Source organism: Pantherophis guttatus, chromosome 2 (assembly GCF_059756535.1).
Source record: "Pantherophis guttatus breed Tessera chromosome 2, ASM5975653v1, whole genome shotgun sequence".
NCBI lineage: Eukaryota > Metazoa > Chordata > Lepidosauria > Squamata > Colubridae > Pantherophis > Pantherophis guttatus.
In genome coordinates, this window is record NC_142064.1 from 199,768,040 (window position 1) to 199,784,661 (window position 16,622).

Sequence of the window (16,622 nt, forward strand, 5' to 3'; positions counted from 1 at the left end):
CACATCCACCAAGCCACACCCACAGAACTGGTAGTAAAAAAATTTGAAACCCACCACTGGAAAAGGAGCTTTGATTGTATTCATCCACTATGGAAAGCATCCTTTTCAAACATTGGTTTACAGCAGTACTAAGTAAATTCTGTTTCATCACACCCAAATCTATCCGTGCCTATTGGTAGCTGACCCTGACTGTATTCAACCTTTTGTTTATAAAATGGAAGGAAATAGTGTATCTGCAACCTGGACACTTCCACGTGATTTTTTTAAAATTTTATTTAGAAACTGAAGAAAAATTGAGATTTGCTGTTGCATGAAAAAATAACACCAATTCATTTTATCGGTGAGACAGGGTACAAAATAATAAAAGAAAAGAAAATATAAAATATAAAACAAAACAGTAATTTACACAACTTTCAATAAGTAGCTGCCTATAATATATCTAATTAACCCAACTTCTCTTAATATTTTAAATGGTTCTTTACACAATTAATGTTATAGGAGGTTTTTTTTTTAATCAGAACTGAGTCTCCCAGATTGTGTACAATGTACATGAGCAAGCCCTTCTTAACTACAGCTCCTATAATCTCTAACACAACGAAAGCCAGAGTCAAGCTAGCTTAAAATATAAGAAGATTTTATAACACCATTTGAAACTACAGTATGTTCAAACTAAAACGACTCATTTTCCCCCAAAGGACACTCTAGCTTAAAATACATTTTTCATATATATATATTGAGTACATTTTATTTCTTTCAATTCAGAGTCCTTATTAGTTCGTGTCAGTAAAAACTTTTCCAATATAGTCTTGATTGATGATCAATTATTCCAGTATATTTTTAGACTGGTAGCTTATCACATTGCCTCTTTTTCCTTTCTTGTATAACATTAATTTCTCCATTTCCATCCAGAATCCTTCACTTTGTTTAACTTAATTAATTTTACTAATAGAAGTAATTAGTAAGAAATCCTACATTTCCTTTTTTTTTTTTTTTTTGGACTGCTAAGAAGCAGCATAATTAAGAGCTGAGTTCATTAACAGAGCTTTCTCAGAATCAAGTTATGCCACCATGAAAATGCCATCTTCATTCCATATAGTCTTTTCTCTATATCTCCCTATAACTATTCCAACTAGCCTTTGTGGGAGTTTTTGGCATTCTACTGAATCTGAAAGAACAGTGTTCTCCACATCCATATTTTAAAAGATGTGCATATTTTATCAGGAAAGAAAGAAGGAGATGAGTAATGATATGATCAGTGTTATTAATGAGCAGAGTGCTGTGAAACAAATATCTTCCATCCATGAGTCATATTTACCAGTGACCTTTCAGAAATCAAAATGATTAGCTTTTCAAGGTGCATTCTCCATTTAGATTCTCCATGGATCAAGTTTAAGTAGTGTTAAATCCCTTTGTATTGTAGATTTCATGTTGCTCCGAGATTGCTTTTTATATTTATTTGTCACTGCGTACATTGTGAGTTTCTTTATTAAAATATCTATCAAAATCTTGGACATAAAAACCAACAAGTCCAACTTCAATTTCCCCTTTACCCATAGGAATCTGTGCCATCAACATCTATCAATACCAGTGGAATAAGAATCTCCACAGTTCACTCCTATCTTTGATAAATTGTCTCGGGTTGTGTTAAAGCTGCAGTCCTTTCAACACTTAGTAGGAATATGTCAATGGAAGTCAATCAGATTGACTTCTGTGTATGGCTTAGACTGTGGTTTTAGATATAACATTTTGAGCAAATACTACCACGCTATAATGATACATTAATATATTCTCTCTTTCACACCATATCTGCTAAGGATGTAAAATAAATCTACCACAGCTTTATTTTCTTCATTTTGAAATGCTGAGATTTGCCAAAATGCACCCAACAGCAATACAAGCAAGCAATAAACACTTCCTAGCATCCATCATTTTTGTCATGGAAAGTTTGTATAAACAAATGTATATTTATGAAAGTTGCAAACTTTTGCAACTGTGATGTAGCACATAAACTTGCATAAATTAACATAGGTGGTTGCATACAAAAATTGTACATTGGGAATAAATTAATTGCATACTGCAGACAGCTGTCTAAAATATGTGAGACAAATTATTTGTTAATCTATTTTTATTTTTTTACTGTGAAATTAGATAAAAACAATATCCCAAAAGTAGTTACTTTGTGGCCTCAAAGTAGCTTAATAACCAGGTCTTGATCACTTTCAAGAGGATCAGCCTTTTTTTTTTTTTTTGTCTCCAGAGGTCCATGAGGCTGCCTCAGAAGGCCATGAGTGAGAAGCTCATGTACAGGTCCCATGTCAGCGACATATCTGTGAAGGGCAACCATAGCACACCTCTCTTAGTTCTTACTGATTAGACAGATTCTACTTGGAGAAGAAAGGTTCAGAGATAGCCAGATCAAAGGCCATATAGAGCTTTATGGCTAATTATTATTACCTTGAATTGCATCCAGAAACTTAACAGCATCCAGTGTAAAGTAATAGCGTATCACATGGATAAATCACTCTTAACCTGTTGTCAAATGAGCAGCTACATTTTGACCTAGCTGTAGCTTCTAAATAATCCCTGAAGGGTGGCCCGCTAGATTTGATAGGATTCATTGTACAGGCTCTGGTAGGGATATATAGCTGCCTATCATCAGCACATTGACAATACCTTATCCTATGCCAACAGATGACTTTCTCCAGTGATTTCCTGCAGATTTCCATCTGCAGGACTTGAGGGTTTGATTTGTTCTATCCTACTTGAGCAAGGAAATGCTCAAATAAGTAAAAGAAAAATCACAGCAAGTTGGATGGAATGGATTAAAGTATAAAATATGCAGCTCCATATATTCTACAATCCTCATGCACACACTGTCAGACCCACAATGTAAACTTAGACTTACTCAAAAGTAATCAAATTACTTTTACTAAAATAGACTATTGTAAAAGTATCTTACAAGTCCAATTACTCTTTACTCTGCCCCCCTACGCCCCCCACTATATTCTTGTGAAATTAAAGAGTTGTTTTCTCCACTCTTTAAATTGTTTGGGGTTTGAGTCATACAAATCCAAGGGGGGGGGATCTCTGTACAAAATGGTTCAGACTGGCACTTTGTTTTCTGAAAAACTTATCAGAGATTCTGGATTACCTGTTTGAGCTACTTTATGGACTTGTTTGCCTTAAACCATCCTTCTTCCTTCATCTTCCTTTGATTTTGTACACATTTTCTAATCATACTGTGGGAGATCTTTCAGCTCTATATGGCTTTCCAAACCGCCCAATTGCACACTGGAATTTGCTCCTTGTGAATATTTACTAGGCTTTATGCCATGCCAATCAATGCCGGCACATAAACATTGTTAAAACGTTAAAGATTAACAATAAAACAAGAATAAACTGCAACATCCATTACATGCCCTTGGGAACAATAACAACCAAATAGACAATTCGCTACAGGAAGAGATCATTCAAGCATTATCCATCCGCAAAGCCTGATGGAATACCAAATTTTAAGGTATTTTCTAAATTCCAGCAAAATTGGGGTCAGTCCAATTTCAGGGGGAATGTTCCTCCATAGAAGTGAGGTGACAATTGAGAAAGTCTACCCTGTGATTCCTGTTGATGGTCATCTTAAAAGGACAGGATACAGAGAGGACGTACCCTTTCTGGTAGGTATTGATTGGGCAGATAGGAGTTCCTGAAGATAACCAGGTCCTTTACTATTAAGGACTCTAAAGATGTCATCAGCACCTTGAAACACCTACTAAGCAGTCCAGTTCTAGAGGTGTTTACTTGAGCAAACAGCAATACTTAGGACTTATGAAGCTGCTGCATTTTGGACCAGCCGTTGTTTCCTGATGGTCTTCAAGGACTTAAATTTTCACTTTGAATGCATTTTTCATTTCACCCATCAGAAAGATCTTATAGCTCCTCTAAGGGATTGTAGCATTTTTAGCCAAAGCTGCTGCTGTGAGATTAAGGAAACAGAATTTTATAAGCAACAATTCTCACACATCTGAATCTCCCCACAACCTGGACAAAATCTAGCTTAGAAAGCATTTTGAGCACTGAAATTTACAACACAAAAGGGAAATAACAAAAATGCCATAGCAACACTGAATGGGTATGCATAAAAAGCCTAATTTTGGCAAAGCATGAAATGAAATCCAGAATGAATGGGAATAATTAACTGTAATCATGTGCCCAAACAGCACCACAACCAATGCATTAAAAAAGCTGAATACAAACAGGATAGAGAATTAACAAACAGAAGTAGACTTCCATGATTGTCTGGTATTTCTAATTGTTTGCCTCATATTTGTAACAATCCTTCACTGGGTGGAAACAGCAGTTGACCCTGTTGTTCTATATACCAAACTCATCACAGTTCCCATTGACAAAGCACTTGATAATACCATGAGTTACTCCCAGGCCAAACAGAGTTTGGAGCTGGGGATTTTGCCAAGTTTTTGGACTTTGTATCCTTTGATATTTTCCCATTTTAAAACACATACAGAGAAAATTGGGAAGATAGCTTTCAAATCCCTTAAAATGGGATATTTACCTTTTTTTTTTTTTTTTGGCTGATCACCCTCCCCATCCTTTCATGCACACACAAGAAAAATGAATGCCTGCTTCATTATATAGCTCAGATTCTCTAAACTATAATCTTAGTTCACCAACACATTTATCAATTTCACGGTTTTCATTTTTGAACTTTGCTGGTTTTCCATCATTCAGTCTCTTTTATTTCCGTCACTCAATAAAATGTAAAGCTTCTCTCTTTTTTTCCTCTCTTTTCCAAACATCTTAATAGAATTTCCTTCCTATCAGTTGCTTCCCACCTGCTGTCTTGACTTTTTTGCCATTCCCTGAGAACACCCTTAAACTCAGTTCAAACACATTTTATACATTACATTATGCTTGATTGGGAATGGTTAAGAAGTTCAAAAATTATTGCTATATCTTTGAAGTGATGTGGTTTTATTCTGTCTTAAATACAGTTACCACAACATAGGTTTTCAGGGCTCTGTGTGCTTCTAATCTTATTTTTAATTAAATTAAATAAATTCATTTTTGATCCTAGCACTGTGCATTTTGGCATCTTGCTGTCCCCATTTGGAAGATAGGGGGTGGCATCTCTGCTCATATTAGATAAACCACTCTTCTCTGAACTATAAGAATGGATATTATTCTTTAAACAGTTTATGCATCACTATTAACATGAAGTGATAAAACAGTCAAAAAGTATGGAAGGTTAAACTTACCAGTGAGGAATGCTAAAGCTTGGGCAACTCATCACAATAGAGATTAGGTAGAAACTTTGTGTTGGCAAACTCAAGATCACTGCAAGTACTTACCTACTTTAACTCATCAACCTTGTTAGAATTATAACTTTGTAGAAAAAATGTTAATAGATTTATTCATGGGACTTAGGCCATAACAATATACAATTAGTCCTAATGAACATAGTGGGTCTTAACATACCTAAGAGATTGGAAAATCTGAATATTATCTCCTTCTCTGTGACAATTACATTGATTGACCTCATTCATTAGGGTCAATACTAATTTAGATTTCCCCACTGACAACAGAAATGGTTGAATCTTAGTCTTAGGAAATTAATGCTTTGAAAATTAAACTTCAGCTTTGAAGTAGCATAACTAGAAAGACTATTGTGGTTTCTTGGTCTTTGTTACACACACATTGCAATCACAAAGGCTTTTATCCTCTGCCTTAAATGGTAAAGAGGAGACTAGGCAATACCCAGGAGTTCAGAAAGTAAGCTCATCCTTGAAACTGTAAATTCACAACTCTAATTTCTTTCAGAAATTATTTGAGCAAGAAAACATTTGTGGTAGGAGAAGAAATGGCAGAGCCAGGGGGAGGAATAAAAACAGGGATTGGTTTAGAATCATTCGGTAGCCACAGGCAAACTTAAGTCCAACTCCCCTTGATTGCCCATTGACCCTTCTCTAACTCTAACCAGGTGCTGACTGTTAGTTGAAAAGATTCCTATGCATAGGCTTGTAGAAATACCCTGTTTCCCCAAAAATAAGACATCCCCTGATAATAAGCCCAGTCGGGCTTTTGAACGCATGCCCGAAAATAAACCCTCCTCGAAAATATTTAAACACAGAGCTGGAAATCAAGTAAGACAGCAAGAGGAGCCCCATCTTGCTCCATGTGCCCCAAAATAATAAAACCTCCCCAAAAATAAGGCCAAGCACTTATTTCGGCGTTCAAAAAAATATAAGACAGGGTCTTATTTTCAGGGAAACACAGTAAGTTAAATTGAACCTTCACACGTGGAGCTGTTTTTTTCATGCCTGCTCTTTATTCCTTTGGACTTTCCTATTTAACTTTATTATTATTGCGAAATCAGTTTTTTCAGTGATATTGTAACAACTTGAACAACTTAAATCTTCCTCTTCCCCCTCCCCTCACAGATTTGTGGCAGAGCTTCTATATTAAGAAGCTCTGCCACATGAAGCAAAGCTATGCCTTCCTACCTATAAAATACACCGAGATTTGAAGCTTCATCCGTGCTGAATAAATACAATGGATCTACATTAGCTAGTTTTGCTACTGGATATAATTAGAGCAGATTTGCATCTCCTGATTATGTTTGCTCTTCAAGAACAATGTGACTAATGACAGTAACATGAAATGGTTTGGCTATATTACTAGATGACAACAAAAGCTATAGTCCTATTTGAAAACAGCTGCTAGTACAGAGGACATTGGGAGGAGACATGAGATTTCCTCTATTTCTCTTGGACAATCTATTCATGTACTTCAATGTCATTGGTTTGTTGATATTTGGGGTGATAGTCAAAAGGTTGTTCACAATCATTAATCACTGAATTGGTCTGGAAGGACTTGTTTACAGAATATTTCCTATAGGGAAGCAGAGCTGCATGGCTTCTCGAGAAAACTCAAAATTTTATTTCTGTTTGGACAGTGTCTCAAACGTTAGACACTGGAACTATTTTCAGTACCCAATCACTCCAGCAATACTTAATCAGGCAACCTTCTAGAGTTGAGGTCTAATAAAAACCAAAGGTTTATTTATTGTGGGCTTGTGATCAGTGATGAATCACAATTCTCCGAACTACTCAAAATTTCCACTACCGGTTCTCCAAACTGCTCAAAATTTCTGCTACCGGTTCTCCAGAACCTGTCAGGACCTGCTGGATTTCACCCTTGCTTGTGATGCATTTTGCCACTGGGAAGGATAATCCAGGGAACTGATTGCTTTCCCAGGAATGATGAATCCACAAACAATCCATAAGCCAATACAAATCTCTTTTGATCAAAGAATAAGTTTTCTAAAAGGCACTAAGGTCTATTTCTATGTAACTGTGTCTAGTTTAGGATAGTTACTTTTATTCTTCCATAAACTCTGTCCCAAAAAAACACTGACATGGGCTAATCTTCACATTAAGGTCAGCATATCTCTGAGACATTTCCAGATTTAGAGCACTAGATGGACCTCAAAAAATTTCTTTTCTTGGTTACATACTTTGCTGATATGAAGTGTGTTGCTAAGACAACAAGCCTGCCTCTTCCGTTTTCAGTTTCTGATATTCTCTTTCCAAACTTTCATCAGCACACAAACATAAGATTTGCCTTTTATGGCAGTGAAGAAACCAAAGATAACATTGAAACAGAAAAAAAACTAACTTAAATCTTTATATAAGATAACAAGAATGTAGGTTAACAATTTCCTAAATCAATCTTGGGGGACCAAAACATGAATTCTAACAAATTCTATCTTATCATCACAAAGTACAAATTCCCATTATTAAGATGTAGGTCATAACTAGATTGTTAAAGTCTTGTTGGGTACTGAAGAATAATGCATACAGAAAACAGGGAAGCATGAAAGGCCTAGAAATGTGTCAGCAATCTATGATGTTGGAAAACTGTTAGTTTTCACCCCAAACCCCAGTTCAAACCAAGAAACAGACATTCACTGCACAGAGAATAATGTTTGTGTAGACATAAGTGCTTGAATAAGGGTTCACACCTTTGAATTTGCTCCACCCCAGCTAGAGTTTCACTTCTATTCTCCTATTTCTGCTTCCATCAGACATTCCAGCATTGGGCATGTGGCTCTTCCATAACTCTCCCTCACAGTGAGCGAGTTTGCTCTTGTGGTTAAGGCTCCAGGCTAGAAAGAGGGGAGCTGTGAGTTCTAGTCCTACCTAAGATATGAAAGCCAGTTGGGTAACTTTACAGTTACTCTCTCTCTCTCTCTCAGCCCAACCCATCTCACAAAAAGGAGTATTTGATATGTTCACCATCTAGAGTTATTTCAATAAATAAAGATTTAGACTTTTACTTTATTTATTTATTTACTTAGACAATAACTTTATTGTCACTTTGAATGTAAACTAATCGGCATACATTAAAATGAAATTTCATTGCATACAGCTCTCAAAGGGTCACCGTGTTCAATATACACTACATAAACATGACAAAATAAATAAACAAATACAAAATTATGCATATACCCACATATATTATATGACACAGAGAAACAACACAGTTTAATTCGGATGTATACATGTACATGGTCAGAAAAATGAATCTTGTGAGTTTACCAGATGGATGGCATAGGGAACAAAGCTGTTACAGAATCTGGTAGTCCTCCTCCCAGAGGGGAGCAACAGAAACAGACTGTAAAGTGGGTGTGTGGGATCTCTAACAATGTTTTGGATTCTAAGCACATAGCGCTTTTAAGCAGTATCCTAAATAACAGGAAGTGAGCTTCCTAAAAACTTCTCGGCTGCCCTTACCACTCTCTGTATGGACTTTCTATCTGAGGCACTGCTGCCACCAAACCAAACAGTGATGCAGTTGTTAAAAATGGTCTCAATCGTGCCTCTGTAAAAAGTCTCCAGGACAGAAGGAGAAAGATGTGTTCTCCTCATCCAACACAGGAAATGCAGATGCTGGCTTGCACACTTCACTAAGAATGACTTGTGGAGAGACCAGTAAAAAAAATCTATAGAGGGAGTTCTGCTTCTTCCACCTTTCATCTAACGCAGTGGCCCCCAACCTTTTGAGCACCAGGGACTGGTTCCGTGGAGAGAGGTTTTTCTGTGGACCACAGGGGGCATGATTTTGTGTGCTGCCTGCATCCCTCGGATGGGACTTCACTTGTTTGTCTGGACCAATTTCTGGCATGCCATGGACCAGTGCCAGTCCACAGACCAGAGGTTGGGGACTTCTGATCTAACAGAAATCCTTGCTTATACATCTTATTTTAAGATGTACATCTTATTTTAAGATGTACAAGCAAGAGCCTTCTGTTACCTCTGAAATAGGGGAATCTATAAGTAATGGAACTGATCAAAGCCAGATAAAAGTTAAGATGAATAAACTTTTCAACATTTCTCCAGTCCTCCATTTTAGTGTCATACTCAGGCTGTATTAAGTCTTATTGAATTCAGTGAGTGATAGGTCTGCTCTAAAGTCAGAGGCCACTGCAATCAGATCACAACTGATGTTGTCAGATACATCCTTTGGACTCTTTTTCCAAGTGGTTCTGTATGATTAGTTTCATTTATTTTCCTTCCAACATCTCATTCCTTTATCTTTCATTTTTCCCTTCCTCTTTGTTTTCACAACTTGTATGATTGCAATCTTTTATAAGCTCAATAAAGTTTTTAGTTTCCTTTTGACTCTCTGGCTCCTCAGTTCTGCTCTCCAAATCATTCAATTCTTCTTCTTCTTCTTCTTCTTCTTCTTCTTCTTCTTCTTCTTCTTCTTCTTCTTCTTCTTCTTCTTCTTCTTCTTCCTCCTCCTCCTCCTCCTCCTCCTCCTCCTCCTCTTCCTCCTCGTCCATCATTGTGATATATATCTCTTACTTCTTTGTATACATTGTTCATTTTGGTTCTATTTATCTATTTGGTTCTATTTGTGTCTATGTGATATATTGAACAGTATTGCTCATCACCCCAAATTTATTTCTATTTAATGGTTAGAGGTGTATCCTCAGTTTCTTTTAAAAGCTCAGAAGAGCATACATAGCATGTCTCTTCTAATGTTTCTACACAAATGTGAGATAGCTTGGGTTGAGGGAGAACAATTGGCTGAAAGTTACCCAGTGAGCTTCTGTAGCGGAAAGTAGATTGGAACCAACACTTTAATTGCTATACCACATTGGTGTCCTTGGGCAACACAGAGAGAATAGACAGAAAGAGGAAAATACGATCCAAAGCCAAGCATGCTGACAATGATGACAGGAGTGATATAGTGCAGAAATTTATATGGAGTTAATAGTTGAACAGCTTGTGTAAGAGCAGGAACATATCTCTGGCTGATTTGCAGCAGATCAACAATTCTGGCTTTGCATTCTCTAGTAACAGCAAGAAATTAACAACCTTTTCTCTTTTAAGTAGGAATGCCGAAAAAGAACACTCTGCTAAAAGCCACAAAATTGACAATTGTGTGAAAAGGCTTAGTGCCAGTACTAAGATTCAGAAACATCTGCAACCTGTTCTTGAAACATTCTTTATACCTATCTCTTGCTGATGGACTTCATGATGACAACAAGAAGGAAGTCAGTTTTAGTGAAGTCTGTTAACTCATGGTATAGTCTTAGATTTTCTGAGCGACACTCTTGCTTCTTTCTAACTAAAAAGAAACAAAATCTCCCTACCTTTTTCAAATTACTTGTTTCAAAATGTTAAACACAAAAATCCAGCTATAGAAAGAGAAAAGTAACACCAAGAAGTCTGGTTTTGCCTTACTAGAAAGTTTTTAAAGATGTATTTAAAACAAATGACTCATTAATAACTCATGGCTCAAAAATATTTGCACATAATAATATTTGTTAAGTAATTCTAAATAAGAAAATTACTGGGGGAAAATGCAAAGCTTGGCATTGAGTAATTCATATACATGAGAAAATAATTTATCTGGAACATTATTTGCTACATATAAATTATCAAATCAAGAGGGTATTTAAAACTCAAATTATTGTGTTGCTTCATGTGAATCTTCAGCTAATGTCACTGCAACCTGAATGATTACCAGCCAAGGCGCTTAAGGTAGGAAAAGCATAAATGATAAATAGGGATTTATTTTAATATATACATTTTAACTAAAAGTGTGCTTTATGTGCTAAACCCAAATCAGTTAATAATTGGGGGAAATTTGATACAGGGTTTTTTATTATTGATAGAAAGCAGAATGGATCACCTTCTCTTACTATGCAGCTCCTATTGTAAGTTCAGACTTCAAAATGGGTGGGGTGAGGTATCAAAAATGTTTAGTGGAGAGGGTGAAAAATATTGGCTTCTGTAATAAATTGGATTCTCCCCAATTCCATTTACAGTAAGCTTCGAAATCAGTTTATCATTGGTCATCTCAGGTACATGTCTTGCAAGATTCTGGATGATGGACAGAGAAAAACAAGTTTATATTTTATTCATAATTTTATTTCAGGAACCATCTCATTCAATGGGATCGACCTGCCCCGCTTGCTCCAGCAATGCTGCAGAATGAATGAGAAGTGCATTTTTGCCCTGCTCCCATTCTTTGGAATATCATTCCACTCAAGGTGAGACTGGAAACCCAACTCCTGGGTCCCAGATGGGGATATCCCTTTCTGGATGTGACTAGTATATTAGTAGAAGATCCCACCGTAAGCCCATCTATGCATTTTTTTTAAAAAAAAAAAATCTTCTTTAATATTAATTTTAATATTTTACTTTTAATGCTCAATGTTTTAATGTTTTACTCCTGTAATTATTATGTTATTTATGGTATTGTAGGTCACTCAGATAGTGAGAAAAGCAGTGCACAAATTTAGTAAACAGAAATATTACATCAATTTTGTGCATTCTTATCCATTTCTCTGCCCAGAAAAGAGATAAATGATTTAGTCTCTTAAACTTTTTTATGTCTACAGCTCCATAAAGAATATCATGAAAATGGCATCATTATTTCTTACCTTCCCTTACACAAAACCCTTTTAATCTATTTATGTGGAACTTGTCTAGTGTATTTCTCACTGTGAGAACCATTTTTGCTGTAAGATTCATCACATTTTCTTAAAACAAAAAGTTATACCTATATCCAATGGTGAAATCCATTTTTTTTTACTACCGGTTCTGTGTGTGGCTTGGTGGACATGGTGTGGCTTGGTGGGCGTGGCAGTGGAAGGATACTGCAAAATCTCCATTTCCACCCCACTCCAGGGGAAGGATACTGCAAAGTCCCCATTCCCTCCCCACTCCTGGGGGAAGGATAGTGCAAAATCTCCATTCTCATCCCACTCTGGGGCCAGCCAGAGATGGTATTTGCCAGTTCTCCGAACTACTCAAAATTTCTGCTACCGGTTCTCCAAACTGTTCAAAATTTTCGCTACCGGTTCTCCAGAACCTGTCAGAACCTGCTGGATTTCTCCATGGCTTGCATATATAGATCTCAGCCCACTGTGAATTTCAAAGAAAAATCCAGCTGCTACTTCCTTTTAATGGATTTAAGGCCCTCAATGAGCTGAGATTCAAGTCTCTAGATGAGCTCAGCCCCAACACTGATTTCTTTGGTATTTGATATCCAGGAATATATTTACATCAAATGCAGGGAGGAACAGTAATAGGCCATTTCTGACTAAATTGAGCTTTTGCTATTCATTAGACAGTGGCTGATGGTAGAGGATAACTGGTTTCTGAAAGTGTGTGTGTATGTGTGTATGTGCGTGTGTGTGTAGACACATACTTACACACACATACACAAACAATTTAGTGTGCTTGTTTCAGTATTATACAGCCAGTATACATATAAAATATATATAGCATCATGCCTAACACAAAGCATTACTATAAATCTTTGTTATTCCAGAAACTCAGCTCCTCATTCAAAAATAAGATAACCACAGAAAATTCAAGGGCTTGTTACTATTAAATAAATACTATTGCAGACTGGAAACAAATACGCATAATACCTATACAGAAGTCTTGCCTGCTGCAAAACAATAGAAACTGATTTGTGTGCACATATCAAGCAACCTCAGACTTTGTATCTTTAACCTTTTCAGATCAATAGATTTTGGGCCACTATTTTCCCACCCTTGAAATTAAGGAAGCCTCCTACTTCATATATCTATGGAAATTCTCAGTCATTCAGGATATGGTTGTTCCAAAGGTACTTTTTTTCAAGAGGCAACTGGTCTTTCTGTTTTTACTTTGAAGATGTTTCACTTCTCATCCAAGAAGCTTCTTCAGCTCTGACTGTATGGTGGGGAATGGAAGGATTTATACTCCTTGCAGACGCTGGACATTTGCATTCTTTTAGCAGGTTGTTAAGGTCACCGGGAGGTTTATCTGTGTCATCAGGATCACCTGAGTGGTGCAGGTTGGTTTAGAGCCTTCTTGGAACTGTTGAAAGGACTGTGTTGTAGATTGGAGATAGATGATGTCGTATCCCTCCCCCTCTGTTGAGAGAGGGCTGTTCAATTTTGACAAAGATGGCCTCTTTAACCTCTCTTTCAAACCAGTGATTGGATGAGAAGTGAAACGTCTTCAAAGAAAAAAACAGAAAATCCAGTTGCCTCTTGAAAAAAGCATATTTGGGATTCCTACTCCATAATTTTGCAGTAGTTTTGTTTGGCCTGAGCAGATTTGTCCTATGCTGCGAGCTTCAGCCTTACATGCTGAAGCTTTTTAACAACTTGTCCATCCCTATAATTACAAACATCTTCTACAATATCCCTATTTCACTAAAACAAACATGAAATTGTATAGACACACACTCAGAGAAATCAGATCTTCACCATCAGATACTCCCTAACAAATTGGTGGAAGAAAGCTCAGATCTTCTTCCCAGTGCAGAAAAACTGTTTAATTTATCAGGATGCTTATCTTCCACCTTTTCTTAATTTCATAAAGCATATCGGTTATTGAAACAGGTTATCATGACTATCATATGGCAGACATCCTTCTCTTACTTAAATTGGTCTGAGGTCTTCAAAGTGCTTCTTTCTGTACTACCTCTAGCGGACTTGAAGTTCTGGATATGCACTGGGTAAGCATAAAGCCCTATGGAACTGTTCCAATACTTAGACATGGGGAGCCAGGACATTTCCCAAAGATATTTGACCCAAACTTTAGGTTAAAACAAAGCACCCCTTAAATGTTTTGACTAACTCTCTGAGAAAAATAATATATAAAATTCAACTGGGCATGATATAAGGAATTAACCTTTATTTAACCTTTTTAATCTATTTTAAATTTTTGTATTTATGTGTTTTATCTTGTGGCTGTTCACTGCCCTGAGTCCTTCGGGAGAAGGGCGGTATAGAAATTTAATAAAATAAGTGAAAATAAATAAAAATAAAAATAAATTTCCTTCGCAATGTACTAAAATCAAGTTAGATTCAGTGAAGTTGAACTGTAGAAGTTTCCAGACAAAAATAGGCCTTAATTTACACCACATCATTAAAATATATTAATTCACAGGCTACTATAGGATGCAGAGATCTAAACTAAATAAAACCTTCATCTGGCTGAGCAATAGGTTTTATGTAGCCTTACATTATTAATTTTGCTACTGAAATAAGAAAACAAGGAGAGAGTTTTAAAAGGATTTACACTGAAACAAAACACAGAAAGTTTCCCTACTGTAACATGTGCTTTCAATGTCTACTATAAAAATTCCTATATCAAGATAGACAGATAGATACATGATTTATATAGCTGTTAACTCATTACAATGGTTTTTCATGGGGTACAAAGGATTAAAACCAACAAAATACAATAAAAAGCAGACATCTAAAATCGTAATTTCTCTTCATTTTACAATGTACAGAGCCTTCAGTTCTCATTTTCTATTTCCTATTTTTTGCTAAAAAAATATTATGACCTCTGATCACAGTTCAAGAATTTACTCACAGATTAATTTGTCTTTCATCATTGGCTTACATTTTATGTGTTGTATTACCCCCAAAAGTTTTTTAAATGAGTTAGGAGCAATGATGCTGTAAAATATAGTCCTTGGCATGTTTTGTTACGGGCATTTGGGAACCTAATGAGACCAGTAGGCTGCAGAAGAGAGAATTTGGCAACTTTTCCTGGATTGTTTATTTTCCAGCTAGTTATACTGCAAGCCATATTAACTTTCAAAATGGTGTCTGGAATAGCTCATTTTCCTCCTTTCCCTCACATTCTAAATAGAAGGAACTTTCTAAAGTCTTGTAAATCACTATACATGCTAGAAAATACAAAATTATACTTTGAACCCCAATTAATGTTATGCTGCTATGGAGATATCAGTTGTCTTTAAAAATAATCTTAGAATAAGGAAGGGAGGGAGGGCGGGAGGGCGGGAGAGAGGAAGGAGAGTCCTCCAGGATATTTCTAATACAAAAATGAAAGGATATGCAATCTCCCAATATGTCTGGATATATAACACCTCTCATGACAATGTATCCTAGGGTGGCCTTTGCTCTTTTTGCAGATACATTGTTTTGTTGGCTCATATTGTGTTTATGGTCCATCAAGATATCCAGATGCTTTTTGCATACCATGTTTCTCCATCTCCAGCTTGCTTTTGATTTTTTCCAGTTAAAGAGCTAATTTTCCAAATATAGACCTATGTATTTGTTCCCTAAATTGTTTTATCTTACCACTTATATGCTGTCCATATATATGATAATCATGTTTTCTAAACCTTCATCATTTGTAAATATGTTGAACAGCACAGGAACCTTTGGTATACCACTTATCTTCTTCTTCCAGCTCGATATAGATCATTCCATTGTACATTCACTAAGTACATTTGTTCCATTTAATTGTTCAGCAAATGGTAGCACTTTACTATCTTACTAGAATCATGCAAACCTATGTAGAATGCTTTGTGGAACTTAAAAGTACAGTACACCATATCCTTGCAGTCAATTCACCTGGTTACTCTGTTTAAAAAAGTGTGACATGACTTGTTCTTGATAAACCAATACTATCTTATTATCTAAAATCTCTCATGTGGCAACCTCCTGTAGTATAAACTCTCATATATATGGACTTCAACTTTCCAAATTCTCACCTGTGACCTTTTGGCTAGAGAGTTCTAGAAACTGAAGTCACCTATCTACAAGATGCATGAGTTGCAAGTATTGTCATGTCTAAAAGAAATTCTTTTGGCTGTTTTTTTCAAGCTGTATGGTAATTTTAAAGTGAGATCTGAACAATTGTGACTGTATCAATAGAGGTGCCAAGTTGGATTCAAAATAAGCCATTATTCCTCTTAATTCTGTGATGTGTAGACTGTAACTTGAATATTGTACTATCTTCTAAGCATTACATTGTTGTAGTATGAAGTATATCCAGAGGACCACAACCAAGATAATAAGGTCCTAGACAGAAAAATTTAAGAACAAATGTTTAGCCTGGAAAAGATTTTAGGGAGTTATGATAGTCGTCTTCAAGTATCTGAATGACTGCCATGTAAAAGATGGGCAGACTTGTTCAATGTCACTTCAGATGACAAGAAACAATGGGATTAAATTACAAGAAAGCAGATTGTGATTAAACTTCAGGAAGAATTTTCTGATATAAAGAGTTGCTTACTGTTTGGTGGGGAAGGGGGGGTTGAAGGTTGTGTGG